A 24,893-nucleotide genomic window follows, 5' to 3' on the forward strand; every position below is an offset into this window, starting at 1 on the left:
TTTTGCAAGCTATTCCATTGACAAAATATATTAAATGTCTTAGAAATCAAAGATTAACTCCAGTTGCTTCGGTGACGAATTGTGCTGTTTAGAAAACATTCAGCCGGGTTATTGTTCACCCCTTTATACACATTAGTTTATTTCTTGCTAAGTCAAAATACACTGTCTTTGATCATCCCTATCAATAATATTGAAAACTGAACTATATTGTTTAAGGTAATTTTAATCTCCAGAAAGATTGACCATCTGAGTCCATGAAGTCTTAATGCAAATTCAGAGATTCATTGGTCGAATATACTTCTTTAACTGAAAACAAGTGATCAACGTCCGCCCTCCCCACTCCCACCAGAATTAAATATGTTTGCAATTATGTCAAATATCACAAATCTGTATGAAGTCCTAATATCAATTCCAATATTACTACTTCCACATAGTAATGAAGTCAGAGATCCTTATCAATAGCAGAGATTTCCATATGCATGCAAAATATGAAACTGAAATTGACAATAAAATGTAAAGTAAACTGTTCAAAATGTATAAAACGTGCCCTTGCATCTGTAATTACTGTAGCAAGGTCATATCCACACCTTACTACGCTAGAAAAAAAAATACTGCAATAAAGACAAGGATGTGGCTCCTAGCTGTTTACTCTGTTAGAAATGAAGTCGAAGATTTTTGTAAAACTCGTAGTAGTGATTATTACTACTATAAAGACTGATGTTTAATGTGTATAAAGGGGACTTCTTTGTTTATAAACTCCATTCTTTTATTTTTTATAAGATATCATTTGATAATTCCACTAGACGAGAATCCATTCAGTGCAATATGATATTAGATAATAACAATGTAGTTAGTTGATACTAGTGGGGCCCAAAGCTTTTCTATCTTGTTTTTTTTAGTACAAGTATTCTTTTTATAACATGTAATTTAAATATACACAATTAGCACTGTATTGACATAATGCCCATTGGCTTTTGATTTTTGTTCTGTCTGTAGAATGTAAATATATTTGCAGCATGTAGAACACAAGGTTGTCTGTAATATATTATATATATATAGATATATATTTACAATATATACAAACAACACGGTTTAACATTGTCTATTGACGTATTATTAGTCACATTTTACATATGCCGTCTTGTATTTTGTTTTGTTGCCACATGTACGACATATGTTTGATATCCGCATGATTGTCAATGTTCAAACTGGGGATTTTATATTATGCAAAAAATATAATCAAAAGACTTTCGTCCAGCATTCTGGTAATTGTTTGGTATAGGGATTTTTCAGAGCTTAAGGTATTCTGTAAGCATAAAGAGTTAGTCCGAATTTCTGAAATAATGATATATTCGTAAATATGATCTATTACAGTTTGGATTTATTTTATTTGTTTTGTCCGGTTTTAAATATTTAAATGTATGACTAGCTGAAATGGTGAAGCCATTATATGTTTAGTGAACTTATACAGTACAATTTAATGTTGCTTTAAAGGAAGATATGAAAAGTGCACATTCAGTGTTACTTATACCATGAGATAATTTATAAAAGTCATTGAATGGCTTTGTAGCATATCGGAATCATAAAACACTCTTACTTATTGCCAATGTTCAATTGTACTGTAAGCTATACAAGGCGTGTATTGTACTGTACAAGGTACGGGATGGCATCGACTAGAATCCTGTATTAATTACCGAAATGGTCGGAACGGTAAAATACCACAAGTAGAAAATAGCAATAAAATCTTTTAACGTTGTATACCTTTTAACTGATATTGAAATGGTAAGTTGTATTTATAAATGATGTTGAAACAAAACAACTAAATAACTTGTAAATGCGTTGCTTTCGAAATAGTGTCTTTGAAGGGGTGAACATTGTTAAGGTTTATTGGTAGTATGCTTCTCCAGTGCTGACCTTGTGAATTGTTACTTGTATCTATGATCAAGTGTAGACTCTACTGACTGACGGTTTTATCAACTTACGAATTCCATAACTTACGGAAATCGTATATGATCTGTACTTGTATACAGTACTGTTTATTGAATAGATTTATATAATGGTAAAAACTGACGGATTTTAACCACTTATGGATTCCGTGACTTACGGAAAATATAACCTAGCGGATCAAACGTAAAATTTAACCATATGTCCGTTCTCACTCATGGAAAGCCGCCAACTGAAGACGAACGCTGTATTTATAAACTTTACAAAATTGAAAATAGTCTTATCGAGTCCATTCAATGAACGCGACTTACGGATTTTCGCGACCAATGAAAATGTTCCGCAATTCTCAGGACTCTGATATTCCAGTTCCGTACAAAACGTAAATCCGTTAGCCAATTTAAACTCAGGAACTGATGTAGCTATGTGTCCCTTACAATTAGAAAAGATACATTTCGGCACTTTGCTCGGATAATGGTATTCAAAAAAAACTTGTGTTACCTAAGAATGACTTTGGGAAAATCAATTGTTTGTTGTGACTTATGGAAACAAGATCCGTGTATCGGCTGCACTTCAACCTAAATTCAAGCTCATCAGGTAACCGAAAGACAGTTTTACGTGAAGTTTATTACACAGTCGATAAGTTTTTCTTAGATTTATACGTAGATTGCATGAGAGCACCTCATATGATTTAAGTGGCACAATAAACTCGTTTGTCACCGGTTTCCGCGATAGGGGAAACACTTCCCCATAGATTATATTTCGTCGAACTATTAATAGAAGTACTCTCAAAGGTTTTCAGAGCTCTCAGTTGTAGAACAAAAATGAGTTTTAGTTCTGTCTTCATTTCCACAAACAGTAACAGTTTATTCATTTAACTGTATTAAATTTTGTGGCAAGTTGGTCTCTGTCAGTGTACATATAATAACAGTACTGTGCCTTAAAACAGCAACTAATTTCAAAGAGATTTAATATAAAAAATAACTTGTTTCTAAACATTATAGCGGTTTTCAGTTAACTTTTGTATAAAATGAATTTAGTTTATATATAATTAATTTTAGGTCGATTGTGAAGGAAGTTCTAAAACTTATATTAATCACTCTCGACACCTCATTCCTGATTGAATCCATCGCCACGAATGCTATGAAATAAAATGAATTTCATGTTCGGTAAACACAGATTTATAGGTTCACTACGTTCCGAAATGTTCAGTGTGCATAAGAGTGTTCCGTGTCTAGTAGGATTAATTGTCTGCAAAAATAAGTGCCTGTCGATATTATGTACTCTGGAAAAGTACACTATTTACAACTACACTAAAATAGATACGGACATGATTTTTGTGTCAGACTTTTTCGATTGCATGGATTTTGGCTGCGAATATGTCAGACGATGATGAAAGGTTATCGATAGATGCGGATGCTTAATTCTTATTCTAGACGCTTTTGCAAAAAAATTATATAAAAATGTCTGATCTTTAGATAAGTCATCATAGACCTATCTTCGATCTATTGAAAATACCGTATAACCAGTCAGTTCAGCGTGGCCGACATTTAAAACACTGCCTTTTATTTTTTCTTTCCAATTTTCATTATAGAAGTTACTGTATAAGATTTGAATCTTTTGCGCTCCTTCAAACCTGTTGTAGTCCGTTATGTGAGCATTGTCAGAGTTTCAGAAACAATAATGTTACCGTAATTATATGTATGATCAAAAGTCATGACAGCGATTGAATGCTTGTTATTTATATAGAATCAAGAGTATGTTAGTTTTTAACTTAAAACGTAATTTCTCACCGTGAAATTTGTTGTACTTTCTCTAGTAAAATGTGAAATAGTGAAACAAAAAGATGTTTTTATCCATATTTTGCAAAAAATGTCCTCTCCAACAAGACTGCAAAAAGTCCTTTTAACCCATAGCAGTTTTCGAAGTTACTGTAACCTAGGTGTCACAGACGCCTCTTTAGATGTAAAATACATATCTGAAATTTGACATACGTCTAGTATCAAGAACTGTCAGTTTGATGATAAAGATTATTTGATATTATATCATGAAGTAAAAAGTATTTGCTCAAGCACTCAGATTTCATGCGGCATTCCTGATTTTAAGGGTTTGGATAGTAACATTTTAAATCAGAGTTATCTCCCTTTGTCAGTTGTGTTGTATTTTGTGTACGTCCATGTACATTGACCCTAGGTCAGAATTTTCCCTCTGAAATGTTTTAATTCCATTGGTTTAGGATTTTATAAGATACCTGGTCATTGTCTGGATAGTCATGTAACTGAATACATTGGCTTTTTTTTTAAAAAAAAACAGTTGAATTAATATTGCATTAAAATTATGAAGTGGTGCATTTAGGTCCACAGCCTGGTAAGCAATATTTATATTTGTAACCTGTAACTGATTGCATAACTATGTACATGTAAGTTTATACACTACCTGAAGTATATTTATTTTAGCTGTAATATGCCACTACACACACATGTATATAATTGAGCCTAAAATGTTATTATCTGATATAGAGATCTGCTTAATATGAACTGTCCGGTATTTTGTGTAATAATTATGTGTCTTACATGAGTGTAAGTAATTATAGTAAGTATTGTTCATATTGTGTATTTTTAGGATACTATACACAGTATGACTGATTATGAAGATATACTTATATTAAAATAGTGAAAACCTTTTTCGGTATTACTCGTTGAAATTCACAATGGAACAAGAAGAACCCACACTCGTTAACACTTTTTGTTTTTACAGCCATTTATTTCGGCAACACAGTACAAACTAACAGAGTGACACTGTAACCAAGGTTTCATCGAGGCCACTTTAGATGAAACTAATTTGACATACGTCTATGCTTTAGCTCACTAGCTGGTTGACTTTAGCCCTAAAACATAGTCTCTTCTCAATTCCTGTAAATTTGACAAACATCCAACATCTTCGTATATGCATGGTGTTCCAGTCAACATTATGACGTCTCACAAGCATCTTGAAGTTATATTTTCAAATGACGGTAACTGGCTTCTCTACCTAGAATACTTTAATCGATCGGCTAATCACACCTTCATTCATGTGATACGCAGACCGTATTCAGCTCACTCTGTAAATTGATATCTGTTGGTATTTGAACAGGTTTTTTTATTATATTTATTACTCTTACTTATCATTTTTAGATATATCATTATTCTTGCTAAATATACTGAGTTAAACATAGCTTTAAAACTGTCAACAGCGTCATTCAGGATAAACGCTTTGTCTGACATTTTCACTTAAGTCACGTGGCATTGGTTAGTACAGGTCACGAACTCGTTCTTAGACGGCGTTTTTCGAAAAATGAAGACAACTTTCAAGTTTGTTGAAAGGTACAACATAGCAATAACATGGAAACAATTTCAAGATACATTCATGAATACCAGTATGCGTAGAGAGTTTTAACGTATTGCTATTAGCAAGTATAGTAATTATAGTAAATAGAAACAAGAAATATGCTTTTACAAAGGCCTGCCATTTTCAATAATTTCACTTTGTTTTCACAACTAGTTTTTTTATTTGTATTCCGCTAATTGTGTTTAATCTCGAGTCACTCAGATGATTTCTTTTTCGAGTGACTTCACATTGATATCTGAAGTCAGACAAGCGAAATCTCTTCACGTAAAATAGTGGACTCAATGAAACTCGGAATCGCCGCCTTGCTATCCGTTTTCGTCATCCTTCGAAGAAAGCGTTTTCCGCTTGAGTTGGTCTGTGCATAATGTCTCTCACATTAAACTGATTCCAGGGTATTACACCTGTCTTTTTAAAACGGCTTTCTTTTGTTTGTAAAAAAAAATAAAAAGATTTCAGAGCGCTTTATTTAACAAATAAATTCAGTTAAATTCCATCAGACATCAGCCTTTTTACGAATTGTAAATCCACAAGAGGTTGGCTCATTATCTAATTCACGTCAGTTAAATGTGAAGAAGAGGACATTTGACAGCACTGTACTGGATGATTCACCAAGTTGAACTCGTGTCCTTTTTTTTGTAATACGCCTTCGCTTAATTTAGTGCATTGATGACCATTGTTATCTTATTGTCTGCGGATAATATGTTTAGGCAAACAAGTATCTTTTGACGTCATCTCTAATTAAAGAATATGATCGCAATAGAAAATCTATTCTTGACAAATTACTTTCTTAAATTACTTGCTCAAACAACGTATTAACATGCTTTGTTTGAAGGTAATACATAAATTATACCAAAGACATTGTAAAATAGCAATCATTACTAAATTAATGTAATAAGATGTTTTAAGCAATTACTGGCTACCAAATTGTTCAGCTAATTGGCACATTTAAAGCAAATGATATCAGAGGAATATTCACATTCAAACCCACCCGCTTAGCTCAGTAGGTAGAGCGTCGGTCTACGGATCGCGGGGTCGCGAGTTCGATCCTCGGGCGGGGCGTGTGTTCTCCGTGACTATTTGATAAACGACATTGTGTCTGAAATCATTAGTCCTCCACCTCTGATTCATGTGGGGAAGTTGTCAGTTACTTGCGGAGAACAGGTTTTTACTGGTACAAAATCCAGGAGCACTGGTTAGGTTAACTGCCCGCCGTTACATAACTGAAATACTGTTGAAAAACGGCGTTAAATCCAAGACAAAACAAACAAATATTCACATTCAACTGACCACTGTTTTACAATTAGTAAATGAGGGAAAAGCAAAATATTACTCGTATATATTTTGAAGAAAAAAAAACATGTATATCAAGTTCTAGTTCAAGGCTATATACTGTTTTGTACAATAGGAGTGGGAATTTTCTCTCGTCCTTGCCGGTTGTATAATTTCCATTATCTTGGCAAGTTTTATTTGGGTGTTGTGATCTTGACATGGGGATTTGATTATCTATCGCAACAGCAGTATTTAATACCCCAGTCACACATACGGCGCGGAAAGCTACGTCTAGCTACGGACAGAAACGTAGTAATCCGTGTCGATCCGTACCTGAGCCGTACCTCAGAGTAGTCATTCGTATTAATCCGTACCAAAACGTGGTCAAAACGTATTCAAAACTTATTCCAAACTTGCAAGTTTCTCCAACTTTTGAACATGCACAAAAGTTAGAGCAAACCGTAGCCATTTGAGCGTGACTTTAGTCCAACTTGGCTGAAACTTATTCATCCGTAGTTAAACTTACTTAAATGTATCCGTGCTGTTACGTACCTCACCGTAGCCGAACGTAGTTATCCGAGGCTGCTCGTACTCGAGCATAGTTCAGCGTAGTTTACCGCAGACCCGTCCGTGCGCTGGGCAAGCTGCAAGGCGCAGTAAAACGTAATTCAACGTAGTACCTCGTAACTATCCGTACTTATTCGCGTCCTGTATTGTTTTGTTTGTTTCCTGTTTTTCACCATTTTTCCCGTACTAAGACGTACTGCTCCGTAGTTATACACCCACAGACTAATCCTATCCGCACCGTACCTCAACGCACGGACATATCCGTATGTGTGACTGTAGCTTAAGTGCCGTGTTGCGGTCGTAAAATCATCCTAAGTACACATGTACTTAGTGTTGTTATTATTTCTGGTCCTTTGAGATCCATTTCTTCATTCAATGTATCTGTATTTAAGCTTGGTGGCTTTAAGGTTGTTACACATTTAATTACCTCTCACGAACAAACCTAGTCATTTATCATTTTATTCGATTGCCTTCATTGCTTCCAAAGGATCATCTTATAAACTATACTATCCACTTTAATTTGTAGGGAAAGGACAACCGTAAGCTTATAAGCTTTCTGTCCAAACTCTTTCGGGACCTTCGATTACTTTTGATAAAAACGTTGTTATGATTTTTCTACAGAGCCATTCAGAAGTAACGAAGACATGCATAACTTTTGAAAAAGTCGTGAGTAAAATGTAGGTGCATCAATGCCTAGAGGTTTGCTGTCAAAATATAAAGTAAGTTTCTAACCTTAAATTGATTGTGCTCCTGCTTATGTTAATAGAACACTTTGTCAGATAATAATGATTTCAAATGTGTTCCCAATCAGAAAATCTATTTTCAGTACATATTCAGATTATAGTTAAATAATCCGCTAAAGAATGCACTGATGCGCCTACATTTTACTCACGACTTTATCATACAAAAGTTATGCATGTCTTCGTTACTTCTGAATGGCTCTGTAGAAAAATCATAACAACGTTTTTTCCAGAAGTAACTGAAGTTCCCAAAAGAGTTTATCCGTGTCATATCTGGAAGATAATGTATCTAATGCAAAATATGTAATTAGTAGAGACTTTTGAATAGATGAGTACAAATCTCTTTAACATTATCGGAAAATGAGTGTTGAGCTGATATTCGTGTACTTTCAGTTTCCTTAGATAATGTAATTCAATTCTCTTAAGCTGTTACAGTAGTAAATATGGTACTCCCAGAAGAATTTCTTTTGCGCTATTGCGACATTTCCAATGATTGTCATGGTCTTGTTGAATTAGATAAAAGTACCCAGTGTTCATTTTCATAACGGTTTTTAAAGATATGAATGTCATTTATAACATGTTAAAAACGTGAATAAGTATATATAATTTTACAACGTTTTAATGATACACATTCAAGAGAAAATGTATTTAAAAACATATATGTACACTGAAACCTATTTTATATTTAAGCTTTACATCGGTGTGAAATTTCCATTCGAAAAGATAACAAAAATAGTTGTTATTGATAAGAGTAAATAACTAATAATTAGCAAGGTAAATTATCTGCTATTTTATTTTATTCTATATAATTATTTTAAACAGTGATTTCTTGGTTGAATAAGATCATTATTTAGAGTTGAGATGCGAAAGAATCACATAACAAGTGCCAGCTCGAGTGACATAACATGCATCTAAACGGCAAACAATAATTTTATTCAAGAGAAAATTACTTTTGAAGATATATATGAGCCGCGCCATGGGAAAACCAACATAGTGGCTTTGCGACCAGCATGGATCCAGACCAGCCTGCGCATCCGCGCAGTCTGGTTAGGATACATGCTGTTCGCTAACGGTTTCTCTAATTGCAATAGGCATTGATAGCGAACAGCATGGATCCTGACCAGACTGCGCGGATGCGCAGGCTCATATAGTCTCTGTTATAACAAGAAACCAATGATACGTATCCAGGAAATATTTGCCTGTTGTATGACGTATTCATTTTCAGCGCGCAGATTCAGCGTTTGCGTAATAAATGTGACGTATCAACAGTAATGTTTTGCATAATAACGTCACAGTTTGTGTCTTCGCTGCTTATAGACAAACAAATCATACCGTGTTGGAATGTTATATAAACATGCATGAAATGTTGTTGGTTAATAAATATGCAGAAAAATAATTCGCATGAAAAAGGAGTACCAGTAAAAAGAAAACAACGTCAGTCTGCTCAAAGGTTTTCACGAACGTCAGTACTGACGATTGTATATCTAACATACACAGATGAAAACCATTTAAACATGAAAACGTACAGTTACAATTGAACGTGAAGTCAATGGGGAAAACGTTTCATTTTCAACAATAAGTAAACACAGAGATACCTTTCTCTTCATCTCGGCAAGTCTATACGTTAAACATACAATGACTGTCAGGTAAGAATCAAAATATTTAATCACCAAGAAAAATAAACGTCAAAGCACTTTCACATCATATTACCACTTTTAACGCTGGTAGTCAAGCACTTATTGTCAATTTCAAATGGTTCTGACACATAATAAGATCCTGTTTGTTGTTGGTTTGGTCCGAGTACGTTGAAAAATATTTTCTTATACAGGAAGAAGCCTGGTTAGAATTAGTTATATCGCATTGCCCGTTTATTGGACATACGGAAGTTTAACGCCTTAAGATACAGTGCCGTTATAAGCAATAAAGAAATGGACTTTGTCTGCAGCTCAGACGAATTATTGCTAAATATAACTTAAGGCACTTTTATTTCTGTAAAGTATCGCATAGCTTAGAGGTTTAACAAACTAATGTCGAAAATAACTAACTGATTGTTGCACAATCAATAGCAATTTCTACATTCGAGTACATTTTTTATACTTATTATGTAATTCATTGTGCAAGAACTGATGTTTGCTGTTATTGTAAAGCTCTAGACAGGGAATCTTAAGTGATATACGGCAATCAATAAGATGGTCAAGGAATTCACATAAATAACGTCTGTATATAGCTATAGTACATGTACTGTCTTAATTGCCATCGCCATTTTACTGTCAATGCGATTGTATGCTCATAAAAATGAATATTGCATCTGTCGTTTTATATTTCAGCTGTTATGCACTATGAATATGACGTATAGCATTTTTTTTTTTTGAAAACATGAATGGAATATTAGAAGTTAATATTGAGTGGTGATGTAAGTTTTCATAGTAACACATATATTTTTCATGCGTTAATGTTATTGAAAAGAGCTATCATATAATTATGATTGTGCTCCCATTTCTTTCAGGACTCCACTTTCAAAGAATGTTACTTTATTTCACAATTAAAATGCTCGTTAAAAAGTGTTGTCATTCTACAAAAAACAAGGGCAAGAGTTCATCATTCAAGATATGCAGCTACGGACAGACTATTTGCTAGATTATTCTATATCTTACTGTTTAGTAACTTGATTTCCTTTCACACTTCAAATCTAAAGAAAAGATCCAGTACACACCCAGTGTCCACTATCATGCGATAATTTTACCGTATAAGTTCTCTGGAAAAAATCTACAGAAGATACAGGCGTTCATGGCATCAATATAAAATTAAATTTTGGTAATTCCTTTTCCGTCCACTAGCAAGTCTAATTCCCATACAGCACTGTAACTAAATCATACACTTGAGTAATTTATGTGATTAAAAGGACGCGAATTCATACACGTTTACGTTTGGAAGAAGACATACAGATTTGGCCACATTTTTGTTCATTCAGAGTTTGTTTTGATAAACGTTTGCTGATCTATCCTAATCTGTCGATGGTATAGAAATGTGACGTTTTATGGCAATCTGTATTTATTTCATAATGATAAGTCACATTTTGACACTTAAGTCATTCTTTGATTTCCTACTTTGGTCGTTTGCAAAAACAGGCTCTGACCATTCAATCCTTTCATGAAATAGTACTTTCAACAAAACTTGATTTAAGAAATAATACATGACTGTGATTTCGTCGTCAAAGAAGTTGATTGTTTAAAGTTCAGATGCACGGGAATTATATGACATGTGCGTAGCTCGAGTGCTATATTAATACGCATCTCGACGACAAGAAATATTATAATGCAAAAAGACTTCGACGCTGGAAGTCATAGACGAGAATAGAGTAAACTTGTCATAAACGAATACGAATAAAGTGAACTTGTCCTCAAAAACTTAAGATAGTAAAATCCTTTGCAATCAACTTTCAAATGGTTGTGACACATAACCGCCAAGCCACCTCCCTCCAATTCCCCCACACCCCACCCCCGATTTGCTCAGTAGGAAGAGCGTAGATCTACGGATCGCGAGGCCGCAAGTCCGATCCGCGGGCATAGCGTATAATCTCCGTGACGATTTGTTAAAAGCTTATATGTCTGAAATCATTAGTCCGCCACCTCTGATTCATGTGGGGATGTTGGCAGTTACTTGCGGAGAACAGGTTTGTACTCGTACAAAATCCATTTAGGCTAATTGCCCGCCGTTATATAACTGAACTTTTACTATTGAACCCTTGTGTTAAACCCAAAACAAACAAACTCTAGCCTACATTTTGAATGCAAAATTCTCATTAAGTATTTAAACAATACCCGAGTGGTTTCGAATCACATATAAACCAGTGTGTTAGTTAACATATTACAGCAGAAACTGGTTTGTATCCGTGCTTATCAAGATTTTTTTTATTTAATTTAGACCAGGGTATATTTTTTTAAAAAAAAAATGTTTAATTTCCGTAAAATTATGATGTCATCACTTTACGGAAGTTTCAAATAAATGAATTCCAATTGAAAAAGTGAAAAAATGTGAAAACGTCACTGATATGACCTGCCAAGGAGCTACTGTTCTTGACCTATGCATCACAGGCATATCAATGCCAAGCGTTATTTTTGTTGGATAGACTATAATCAGGATCAGATTAACTGCTGTGCACATATTGCCTCTTTGTTCTGGTGTTTACGCCTAGTCCGCCACAAAGAACAATCTTCAGTTCAGTTCAGTTTTCACAAAAGGAAGAACATGAAGTAATGAATGCGTGTGACATTTGATATGTGTCTAAAAGAAATAAATATAAACGCACAGAAAAAGATGAAAACATAAAGAAATGAAAAATATAAAAAGAATAAAAGAAAAACGTAAATAAACTGGGGAGCAAATAAACTCCTCATCGCTAATGGCGTGCGCGTCGCGAGGAGGACATGCAGTAGATTGTCTGGTGTGTTGCTAGTATTTTACAGTACACATTTGCCAATCTACTGCAACAAACAACCAGGATAAGTCAAATTCAATGAAAATTCAATCCAACGAATAATAATGATTTCACAATTTTTGTTTCTCTCACTACTATACATGTATAATATACCTATGCGCATGTTTGCAAACATTTGTATGTTATTTGAGTTACAAACAGATGTAAAAATATGTGACTATCAAATTATTTAAAATGAATATAAAAAGTATTGGTTAGTTTACAATTGGGAACACCCTGTAGTTATATTTTTTGTTTAAAAGTACTGTCCCCCACCCCTTGCATTAACTCAATAGTTACAGAAAATGGGTATAAATAGTATCTACAAATGCTGGCCAAATATGGTTTTTATGCACGCGGCGGGGGGACAATGTTGTATAAAGAAAAATAGCTTTTACATGTATATAACATGGTACGTAATTCTATTTAGAGCAAAAAAAAACCGTTTTACGAAACCAATATTGAAAGTTTGACTTTAGGAAATATTCTCAAATATGTATTTTGATGGTATTTGTAATTAAATATTTATTTCTGAGTGTTTTTTTTTTTTTTCACTCTTGAAGTAGGCAAATTCATATAGAAAGTGTCCAAAGTCCTTACCTTCATATCCTGATTGACAAAACCATTTGAAGCATGTTTTGTTCATTATTGAGTGATCACATCACATCTCACTCAAAACCCGTTTATTGAACAGTTGTAAGCTGAATACTAGTTGCATAAAGATAAGATGTAAAGAAAGAAAGAATTGTTATGCAGCTGAGACGAACTTTTGAAACAAGATAACGTTAGACAGTACAATATCGAATACTTTACAGGATTGATAAACCAATTTAGTAAATACTAACAAAGTCCTTCACAATAAGTAACAATTTGTACATTCAAGTACATGCACATATGTTATTCAAAGTGCAAAGTTCTTACCGAATTATACAACAATCTTAAATAAAAGCCTGGGAAAAAATCAAATTAGAAGATCGATCAGGCCTGGCGCTCGTGTGTAATATTTACCATCTTAGTTTTATTTCTCATTATCTGTATTATTAAGGACTCAATCTCGGTTCGTACATCATTACTGAAAAGCCGGGTAATTACGTCAACAGTAACTAGAGCATAATAAAGCCATGAATATATATACATTGTGCTACACAAGGACAGGCGGCGAAAACTGTGTCCAGGTTGTATTATTTTGCCAACAGATCTTATTATCCAAATTTCTATACCTCACGTTTGTCTAGTTTCAAATTCAAGTGACAAGAATGGTTTTCTACAATAAGGGTTTGTTTTATAAATTTCAAGAAATCCTTTGTAACCAAAGTCTTTATTTGAACAATGGCGAGTTTAAGGAAACAAGCCTTGTCACACTACTTTATGTATAAATTAAAACATTGTCATGACGTCACTCCTTTGTACCCGCAGTACTGTATTTTTAATATTGGACTGCTTTCAATCGGACTCAGCACAGTATTTCCCACATGGAGTCCAATATTATTTTATTATTACATACTCGTTTCTATTCCCCGTTAAGTTACACTGGTACCGGAAACGTCAATATTTTTCCATACACTGACGCCTGAATTTCATATCGGATGCGTGACGTAATTCAGTGTGTGTTGTTGCACTATTTTTTCTATTTAGTTCAGTATTGTCAATTCTATTCAAGCTATTGAACATATTTATGATATTTACATAATATTTATACGTGTAGATGCGTATGTAATAAAAAGGTTATTATCTTTGCATCGGGAAATATACACTCCTTCTTTAGCGGAAGAATATTGCGCTCCTAAAGTCGCGCAATACTTCCGCTGAAGAACTCGTGTATATTTCCCGATACAAAGCTAATAACCTATAAATATTAGACTGTTTATATAATATTGGATTGCACGAGAAAAACGATTAATATACAGAATCAATGTACTCGTGAAGTCCAATATTTAACAATAGTGAATTCCATATAAAAATAGTGTAGCCAAATGAAAGCAGTCCAATATTGTAACACAGTAGATTCTACTGATAATAAAAAGGAAAATTAATATCAAAACTAAGTTTTATGTATAGATGCCTAATAAATATGAACAAAATCGCAAAATCTTAAAAATAAATTTATATATTTTTTGCATGCGTCAACGTAGTCTTACTCCCTAAACGACAACTTGCTAGAGCAACAGTTTCCTCAATATTGTTCACGTTTCCAGTTTTAAAAACTGTGCAAGAATTTATTCCTTTCTGCTTAAAAAGCAGTTTTATAAGACCAATCATGATAGTTCTTTGAGGCTGTACTGTAGTAAATTCCTGGATTTCGAGACGAGGGAGGGCCTACTAGTCATACAGTCTCAAGTCCTCTACATTTAACGAAACGGTTATCTACTGCTTGCATTAACTTTGCAAATAAAAGATTAAATACAGTACAAATCAACCATAATAATTCGGGAGTGCTTGTTTTACGTTTAACTACCTTTTTCACATTATTTCAGTCGCAACAAGGAATCGGTAAAACCGAATGATGCTCCCCGAATTATGGTTCTTTGACACTGCAATTCCCATCAATGGCCTCTCACTTTTGTCAAGTGTCAATGAAATGCTGTTAATACTTTGTGAAAGTAATGCTCCGAACAAGCCTTATTTGTATAATAAAAAGGGAGATAATTCAAAAACTAGGTAGAGTGATGGTTCTTTGACTCTGAACTTTCCGTCAATGATCTCTATCATTTTGTGAAGTTTCAATGAAATGTCATTAATACTTTCCAAGTAATGCTCCGGATAAGCCTTATTTTGTATAATAAAGGGAGATAAATCAAAAGCTCGTTAAAGTAGAGTTATGGTTCTTTGACAATGCTCTTTGGCTCAATGGCCTCTATAATTATGTGAAATTTCAATAAAATGCCGTTAATACTTTTCAAGTTATACTCCAGAGAGACAGACGGACGGACGGACAAAGTGGCAACTACATGTATATGCTCTCCCTTCGAGAAGCTTAAAAATAATAGTAATAATTTACGATTTACGAAAGTTAAGTGAATCGTAGCCCATATTTTGTTATGTCACAATCCACATTTTCCAAATTTATCCGTGCATCTGTGCATAGAAAAAAGTAACTGAATGCTTACACGTTTCTGCATGTTCGTTTAAAGGCCTGCAAATGATATTTTTGTTCTGGGTATTGACAGTAATTTTTAGCATTAACCATAGGAATTTACAGTTCATGTTTATTTGAGCATTACTTCCAGTGTAGCTTCAAGCTGGTTTTTCTAGGGAATGTCAGGCTAATTTCTAAATATACCATTCAGAACGGTAAATACTTATTAATTTAAGTGACTAGTCTAGATCCTACTAACACATTTTATCCAATACCCTTAATTTTCCGTTGAAAACATTGGCGTTATCCGTATTGAAAAAAAACAAGTGCAAAAAAGAGTGTTCCTTTCAAAATATAAACGTTTATAGCACCCCACGTATAACAGATTGACTTCATTTCTTGTGTTCGAAGCCAGTGTGAAGCATTTGCTCACATTTTTTTTAGTTCAGTTTGTGAGACTGCCTATTGAAAAAGAAAAACAATGGCAACTAAGGGAACATGTACTTACATGAACCACAGTTTTGTCTCAATATTTATTAATTTTGTACTCATGTATACTATTTCAATTTATGATTTCGGATGAAATACTGAGATTTAAGTGAAAAAAAATCTAATAAATTCAAGGTGAATGATATCAATTTGTTTTTTCAGTATTCCAGTTGGGACTTAATTAAATATATTTCCCCCTTTGGGTGCCTCAAGCACTGTCATCCATTGTGATAATAACTTAAATAAGAGCAGTTTGGGTGCATAAAAAAATTCATATTGAAAGCAAGTTTTCCTTAGTTTTCAGCGTCCGCCTCGCCGTTATGCGCCGTGTATTAACCACTTAACAGGAACGGAAATAATATCAAGTTTAGAATGGTTTTGACTTACCAGTAGCTGTATCCGATAATACATCAAAAGTGTGTGTTCTGTAAGTCTTCTTGCTCTAAATTTGAAGATTGTCGGCAAATTCATCTACAACCCAAAAACAACTGTCTTTGAACTTATAAATCACAACAACAGTATATTGCCAGGCATGTAAACAAATCACCCATTTTATCATTCAGTGCACATGCAGCAGTCAATTTCTCCAGCTGTCCGGTTCCAACTTCGCTTTCAGTGGAACGTTATCCCCATCCGCCATACCCTTGTAAATTTTAACACCTAGAAAGTTTCCTTGTACACGCTTAAATAAAAGAACAGAAGCACTTTACCCTTGCTACGAATTAAAATAAATCCAGTTTTTGTTTCCAAAATGTCACAAAATTTCTTTCCTCCCGCCGCCATTCGTGAGAACACTACTGTTTATTCCGTGCATGTGTTAACCAGTTAATAGCATCACGAGAATCCCGAGCTAACGAAAGTCCTATATTACGAAGGCGAGAAACACGAGAAAAACGCAATCGTGCATTATGAGAAAAACGTGCGAAAAATTGTCATGAGGATCTACAGGGTATTTCATAATCATATAACAATTGTTATTAAATGCTGTAAAACCGAATTAATTTATGAATATTTTACTTCAATGGTTTATACGTAATTCTTTATTGGTTATGTCATAAAAACAATGTTTTAAGTAAGATATAAGCCTCAAACGATCCAATATGTAAAATACTGGACGGTCCTCAGGGCTGACGCGCTTCGGACAGTCGAGTATTTTACATATTGGATCGTTTGAGGCTTATATCCTATACATAAATAACAGAAAATATTACAGAGAGAAACGAAGTTCATTTAATTCATTTTCTAAAAATTTATTAGTTCTATTTTTACACAGAGTTATGTCCCTTGAAAATATGCATAAATGGCGTAAAAGTGTGTGTCACACCAATCTCAACAAGTCATCAAACTTTATAGGAATGATATTCAACGCATGCATGAAGTTTTGCATGTATGAGTTTGAAGCGTTATTATTTCCTATAATATACTGCAAAATCTTTTATATCATTTATATATGCCACGTTTTAACATTCTGTGCCGGCTCACAATCAAGACGGTGGTCATCGGTGGTTCTAAGATTGTCAGATTATAGTTAGGTTTAATGTAACATTGCTGTGTCTTATTACAATTTAACATAGACCAAACGCATAGCTGGATGCATAATTTCTTAACATTACAAATCCGATCTCAGACAACTTGAACTAATCAGACATTTTCCTTTGGCTTATATTTAAGACTCTGCATGTAATATGATTTTTAGTTTCGGAAAAATATGAAAAACGCCTTCAGACTTCTCGTATTTCTGTTTCGATTAATGTCGCCGTGTACAGACTTGAATTTCATCGATGTTGAACCAACAGACATGGCGCTACGTAATTAATCTTTAATATTATATCATTTTCATCATATTTTAACTACAAGAGCACCGGTCACCGCGTCAAAATGTAATGAATTGAAGGAGGAAAGTCGTTGTACTAGTTGTTTGATGAGATTTGCAGGGAATTGATTTCGGATTTAAAATCTAGAAAATGCGCACTTATGTTGATTAGTCGAATTTTGTTTCCAATTTAAGTTGGGGTTTTTTTTGCCATATATATTTGCATGTTTATAACGAAACAGGTCCAATTATTAAAAAATATTTCAAGTGTATACATATTACATTGTAATTATGAATTTTATGTTAAGAATGCTACTGACATGGTCGTGTTTATAAATTCAAACATCATTTATTGGTAGCCATCTTTATTCTGTTTTATCCAGATAAAATTGCGTTATGCCTTTACGTCTGGTTTATCAAACGTGCAGAACTACCTTAATTGCTAAAATTTAGTTGAAGTACCTTAATATTGAGTAAAGTTCATAGTAATGATTTCACCAAACGGTAAAATGTACTGGTTTACCAAGTGATCTTTTCTGCATTAACCAATTAATGCGGTAATACTGATTACAAGTAATATATTTCAAATGATGAACAATAAATTACCTAGTTTTGAAGACGAAAATGAAAGCAAATCGTTCGTTTCAGAGAGTATGTAACTGGTAAGGCACTATCCCCGCTGATTTTCAAATTTCAGCATAAACATGATTTACTAAATTGACTTTGAAATAATTACCACCTAAGATGAACCATTTTTCAACTTTTAGCATAATCTGAAAGATAACATTACAAAAGATAACATTACAATTTCTAATATAACGTCCTGAAGCAGTTATTTTTTCACCAAATGAGTACAGTTATTTTTAGTAAATGAGTACTTGCATCAATGCTAGTTGTAGGTTGTCCCTAATGTGACATACATAGACGGAACTTTTCAGCTAAAATTCGTGTTTTTTTTTCTGTTTGTTGATCTAAAATTGTACAGTGAAATTACGAACATCTATCAAAGCGGTAAAAGTAAGATAGAAATGGTTTTGAAATTAATGTTTACTGGTATGTAAACAGGTTGTAAGACCTAATCTATTTTCTTATAGCAGATGTTAGCATTAAATTATATATCTTCAAGGTGTATATAAATTTCTAATTTCTTTAAGATGAGATTGAGAAAATAGTATGCGCACTGTCTGTGTCTTTTGTAAAACATATTGAAATATTGTTTTCTCCAATAAGAACTGAAAAACGAACTGAACGGGATTTTCCTGCCCAACATCGATATGTTAACATAATACGCAAGGTATGCAATTGAAGGCTAAATCATGGCAACTATACGAGCAGATTATTGAAAAAGCGTATTGTTTAGGATGTATAAAAATCTATTTGACCAAAGACAATTATAATTGCTATATACGCAATCGATACTGTGCATGTTTTAATGATAAAATTGCTGTTAGTATTTGACGTTAGAGATCTCAGAATGTTCCGAATGTTGCTAAAGTCCAAAATTAAGCTCTTCACAGTACGTCAGGATTATATGCAATGTGTATAGAAGGGTGTTATTTATATTGCTCCTTGATTGTTTTCGTCAAATCAAAATTAAAAACAAACATGCTCGTCATCAAGTTCTCCAGTGAATATCAGTATTATTGTCAAATGATTGTCGGCGTCAATAACACAGAGATTTTTTCAAATTAATTTTCGTACCCGCACAGCTGTCATAAAACACTTAACTCCAGGTACCTGGTAATCGTTTTGTGTAGTTTTCTTTCAGTCTCTACTGAAGCCCGTAATAAAGGGGTGGTCAGAGATGACCCAATAGAGTTCACAAAAAGTTCGTTTTGTCTGGTATATTGATCTTGTAGTATACCAATATTTAATTTTAAAATAAATACCTTACATTGATACATAATTTTTGCAAGTCAACAATTTAACCATAATATCTAAAATGTAACAACTGATGCTTGACATATTTTGTTTCAGAAATAATATATCTCATTTAGTGACTTGGCGTCGAATAATATCATTGTTTGGAGTTCAGATGCGAAGAAATTGTAATAATACGCATCTGAACGGCAAAAGAATGATTTTATTCAACAGCAATTCACTAAATAAGATATGTCATTTCGATTCTAACACGTTACCAAGGATAATTCTCTGCATCTTTGAAGATATCCATAAAATATTTACCTGCATTTTGCAGTTTCTTTTCCAGCGCGCCGCAGCTGAAACTACATGGAGGGTCCTCAGATTGGAATTTTGTCCTGACCATCACTTAGGTGCCTGGAAAATTATTTCATGCAGCCATTTTTACATAAAACTTCTTATTCTCAGGAATCCTTACAAGTATAACAATCGTTAATAACAAATAACGAAATATATAATTATATAGAATCAAAATGGTCTTCTTTTATTAAAACAAACATTTCGTATCACAAAATGTTGACAAATTATTTTGCCAATATACTTCGTTGCTTTAATTTGACATGAGATATAGACACTCGGATAATAAGATCTGTTGACAAAATAATTAAACCTTGACACATTTTCGCTGGCTACCCATACGAAAAAAAATGGGTAACAAAAGGCTGAAACAAAAGGCAAATAAAATGTTATGTTTTGAAGACCTTTTATTAGCCTAGCAAATGATATGCAAATGAGATAACAAAAGGCAAATAAAACATGAATAAAAGGTAGTAACAAAATACTAACAAAAGGCATTCACATTCATTACATGAGAAACAAATTGCAAATAAAATATAGGAAACAAAATATGAATAAAAGGCAGAGAGACCTTTTATTAATATTTTGTTTCAAAGAAACAAAACATGAATAAAAGGTAGTAACAAAATACTAATAAGAGGCATTCACATTCATTATATATGAGAAACAAACTGCAAATAAAATATAGGAAACAAAATATGAATAAAAGGCAGAGAGACCTTTTATCAAAACATAAATAAAAGGTATATCATCAATTGCCTTTTATTTAAGTTTTCGTAAGAACACATTAATGAAACACTATTGACAAATCAATATATACATTTTTATACATATATTTATGATCAAAAGAATAATGTAAAAAGTTATTTAAATGCATGCAATTATCAATTTCACAGCAATGAACAAATACTGTAAGATAACCAAAATGTTTGTTTTGCCGAATTGAATAAATTCTTGATTTTGAATTAAAAAAAACTGTCCAGATATCTTGCATGATCCCAAACATAAACTAAAACTAGAAAGTGTTTATGTCACAAAAACACCCGTCTGTACATGTTCCATGGAAAAGTTTGGAAAAACGGCATGAAAAAAAAGTCTGAAAATTAATTTAAATTTAAACTCACATACCCATGGGAGCAGCCCTGTGAAAATGCAGTTGAAATTCCATGGAACTCTTTGAACATTGGAAATCATCGCATTAAAGTTGAAGGAATTTTTTAGAAGAATTCTTTGCAAAAGTTTGGAAAGGTTTGATGGAAAACCATTGGAAAACATTGCTGATATTGACACAAAACAAAAAAAGAAGAAATAGTATCATTACAAAATTATTTTAATCTAATGTTGAGACAGATCTGGCTTTCATAAAAAACAAAAAGAATAAAATTCAAAGGGGAACAACACATCTGCCAGCGGCTTTTACACTTGTGGTTAAGAATAATAAAAATTCACTTAGCTTAAATTTGAAAATTAAACTAAAAGATTATTTGATAGAAAATTATGAATACAACAAAATCATTTTGGAGTATTGCAGGCTCAATACAAGGTGGCATCAGAATGTCTCTTTGCTTTTCCAAAATCATCACCAGGGTCAGGAACTTCATTCCAGCCATTCATTTCTGAAAATGATATAACATAATTACAGAAATGAGTTATATTAGTAATTGCGATTAAAATATAATTTTAGGCAATACAATATTCCTAACTTAGTACAGTAGTATGTGAAATGACAACTCTTAAGCCAGTTTTAAACATTCTACATGTATCAAAACCATTTATTTATTTATTTATTGGACACTGAAATGAAAATATTGAGAGCACCATCTGTGGGTACTATCTCTCATCTGCTTCACCATAAAATAATGCAAGTTTTTTGTTGTTTTTTTTTTTTATTATCAGACAATCGTAAAAAGAAATTTTAGAATTTAGAACTGACAAAATATTGGTGTATTATGATCAACCTTTAAATTCAGTGTGAGGCTAACCCCAACAAAATAAACAATTTATCAACCTTTTATAGTAATTGTATAGTATAAGACTGTTTGCAAATTTAACTTACAATTTAGTTAAGTATTATGTAATTTATGTTTGATCCTTGATCGTATTTCTGTCTGTGATCTTGTATCATCCTGTAGCATAGTCATGCACTGAAGCGATCTGATTTCTCCAACTACATCAGTTCATACATATAGGCATATACCTCTAATAACTAGATATATGCACACGTACTGTTTCATCTGAAAATGTTTATAGGCTGTTGTAAGTCCTAGGTTCAGAGTGATTTTACTAAGTTTAACATATTTGTACTTTTAAAAAAAAAAATAATTGAGAACTGCAACAATTAAGTATTGAATATTTAACTGTTTTCTTACAAGCATTATAAATTATCTATCATTCACATTTACCTGAAAAAATTACCTGTAACCAGGCGATCGAAAGTTCAATCTACTGAGATGAATAAAGTTCCTGCTTCAGACTATTTATTCAAGATCTGTGACATATAGCTGTAAAACTTAAATTGTACATTAGAAAGTTTGAAACTCTTACCTGATATCTCTCTAAAAGCATTTTAAAGTTTCAAGTTAGCTTTATTCCATTTACCTCCAACAACATGAACAACGAACTTCCTGTTTACATTCAAATTTTTGTATTCATGAGCCATTTTCTTTGGTACAATATATAGTTACTGAAGGGAATATCTATGTTCTTAAAATATATAAGTATACAGTTCATGGGAAAATTTGACCATTTATTTGCTCACAGCATTTGCAAAGATCTCAGAGAAAAAAAAAACAAGCAGAAAGATGGGGATTATTTTTTGCTGTACAGGTGAAAAACGGTTCAGAAGCCTGTATTTTCATTGGTCCTTATCTTGATCAGATAAGCTGTTTCTCTGTGTGTTAACACATGTGTATACATTGAACAGCAGTATATCAAGTGGCTGTAAAAGCAGGATAATTAATCACTGCCAGTCATCAAAAGAATAGACTAATTCATTTATGAGGATGTAGCATTATATCAAAAGCATAATATCATTTACAATTTGTTGTACTTATGAAATGACTTTTAATGCCTATTATCTGGTGCTGTTGTTTGAGGTGTTCAATAACAAAAAAATAAATAGCTTATATAATTTATAAATAGGACCTATTTTCAATGATATATCTTGTTATATTAATTATAAATAAAATTCTAATTAACATCCTTTTAATATACAAAATGAAAACATTGACATAAATTTTAATTAGTTAGATTCCTTGTTTCATTTCAATTGATTTGGATACCTAGTATAATCCAAACAGATCTTAAGATTTTCAATATAATCTTTGCTGCAATTTAAATAAAACAAAATCTTACTAGGAAAACTTTGCATTATCTTAAAAAATTCTAAGGAATTCTATGGAATGAGAAAAACATTGGAATTGTTTTTTCAGGAGAAGTTTTAATTATTATTTTAAGTGGTCTCTGTTTATAGATTGTCTCTCTTAAAGCTGATTATGTATGATAAAGAATATTATGCATTTGCAAGTGCTCAGTAGCCATTTACTTACTGACAAACCTTTGCAATCGTCAGAAGTGTAATTATGTATATGAAGAACATAGTGAATGGTAGATGTAGCTCTAAATTCAAAACAGCAGCAGCAGTATTTAGCCAATATCAATGAAATATGAAACTAATTTGTTTATGCTAGATTTTGTGAAACAAGTCGTCCAAACCTACAAATGTATTGAAATATGAACAAAACTTCTTGTTTTTGAAAGCAAGTGTAATGAAATACAAACAAAATATGTAAGTGTGATTCTAAGTGGAATGAAATACAAACAAATGGCAACATTTAAGAATATAAGTCCAATCCAATGCTAATAAAAGGTAAATTTCAAATTCTAAGTGTAATGAAACATTAATAAAAGGCAGAATCTGAAACAAAAGGTAAACAAAATGTATTACTCACAAAATCCTTAATAGTCTTTTGTTAGTATTTTGTTAAATGAAAGGCTTATAAAAGGTTTTAACAAAACATAGAAGTACCTTTTGCTAGCCCTTTGTTTGCCTTTTATTGACCTTTTATCAAATTTCTTTTTCGTATGGGTATCTTTGTGTAACAAAATGTATATATATTTATAGCTTTACTGTTGACGTAATTACCAGGTTTTTCAGTAATGATGTACGAACAGAGATTGAGTCATTAATAGTACAGATAATGAGAAATAAAACCTAGATCATTAATATTACACACAAGCGCCAGGCCTTGTCGATTTTCTAAATTAAGTGGTTTGGTGTTCACAGACTTTTATGTAAGATTGCTTTATAAGTCTACCGAAACTGTCATTCATATTTACGAGTTCAACTTCAAGTGGCAGAAGTAGCAAAGTTATAAACTACCTTAACATATTACTTGACTTTGCTATTTTGTTATAAATGGTATATTACAGACTAATCGTATTAGCTATCTTGGCAATGATACCGGGTTTTGTTAAAAATTGAACAGCATTTAAAATTCAACTTAATCTAAATGTTTTCTTTATTGTATTACTCAGAGATCTTCAATCAAAATTAACATGAAAGGATATGGAGATAATTTTCAAAATGCGATCTATCAAAAGAAGATATTTGTGATACACCAAAAGAATATTGATACAACTGTGATACATCAAAAGAATATTGATACAACTGAGAAGCATCAAAAGAATATTGAAACAACTGAGACACACCAAAAGAATATTGATGCAACTGAGACACATCAAAAGAATGTTGATACACCTGAGACTCATCAAAAGAATATTGATACAACTGGGACACATCAAAAGAATATTGATACACCTGAGACACATCAAAAGAATATTGATACAACTGAGACACATCAAAAGATATTGATACAACTGAGACTGTTTAATCACCCCTTGGATATGGCGCCTGCT

The 24,893-nt window shown here is 32.7% G+C and overlaps 1 long non-coding RNA gene across 1 annotated transcript; it reads right to left on the reverse strand.

The window, feature by feature from the left end:
* Positions 1–20,314: 20,314 nt before the first annotated feature.
* On the reverse strand, positions 20,315–24,067 carry LOC128559344 (uncharacterized). The gene is made up of 3 exons (XR_008372284.1): positions 22,521–24,067; positions 22,033–22,210; positions 20,315–21,592 (listed from the first exon to the last, which is right to left on the reverse strand). It is a non-coding gene; the product is annotated as an uncharacterized LOC128559344 (long non-coding RNA).
* Between the last annotated feature and the right edge of the window lie 826 nt (positions 24,068–24,893).

The sequence above is a fragment of the Mercenaria mercenaria genome, chromosome 1 (assembly GCF_021730395.1).
Source record: "Mercenaria mercenaria strain notata chromosome 1, MADL_Memer_1, whole genome shotgun sequence".
NCBI lineage: Eukaryota > Metazoa > Mollusca > Bivalvia > Venerida > Veneridae > Mercenaria > Mercenaria mercenaria.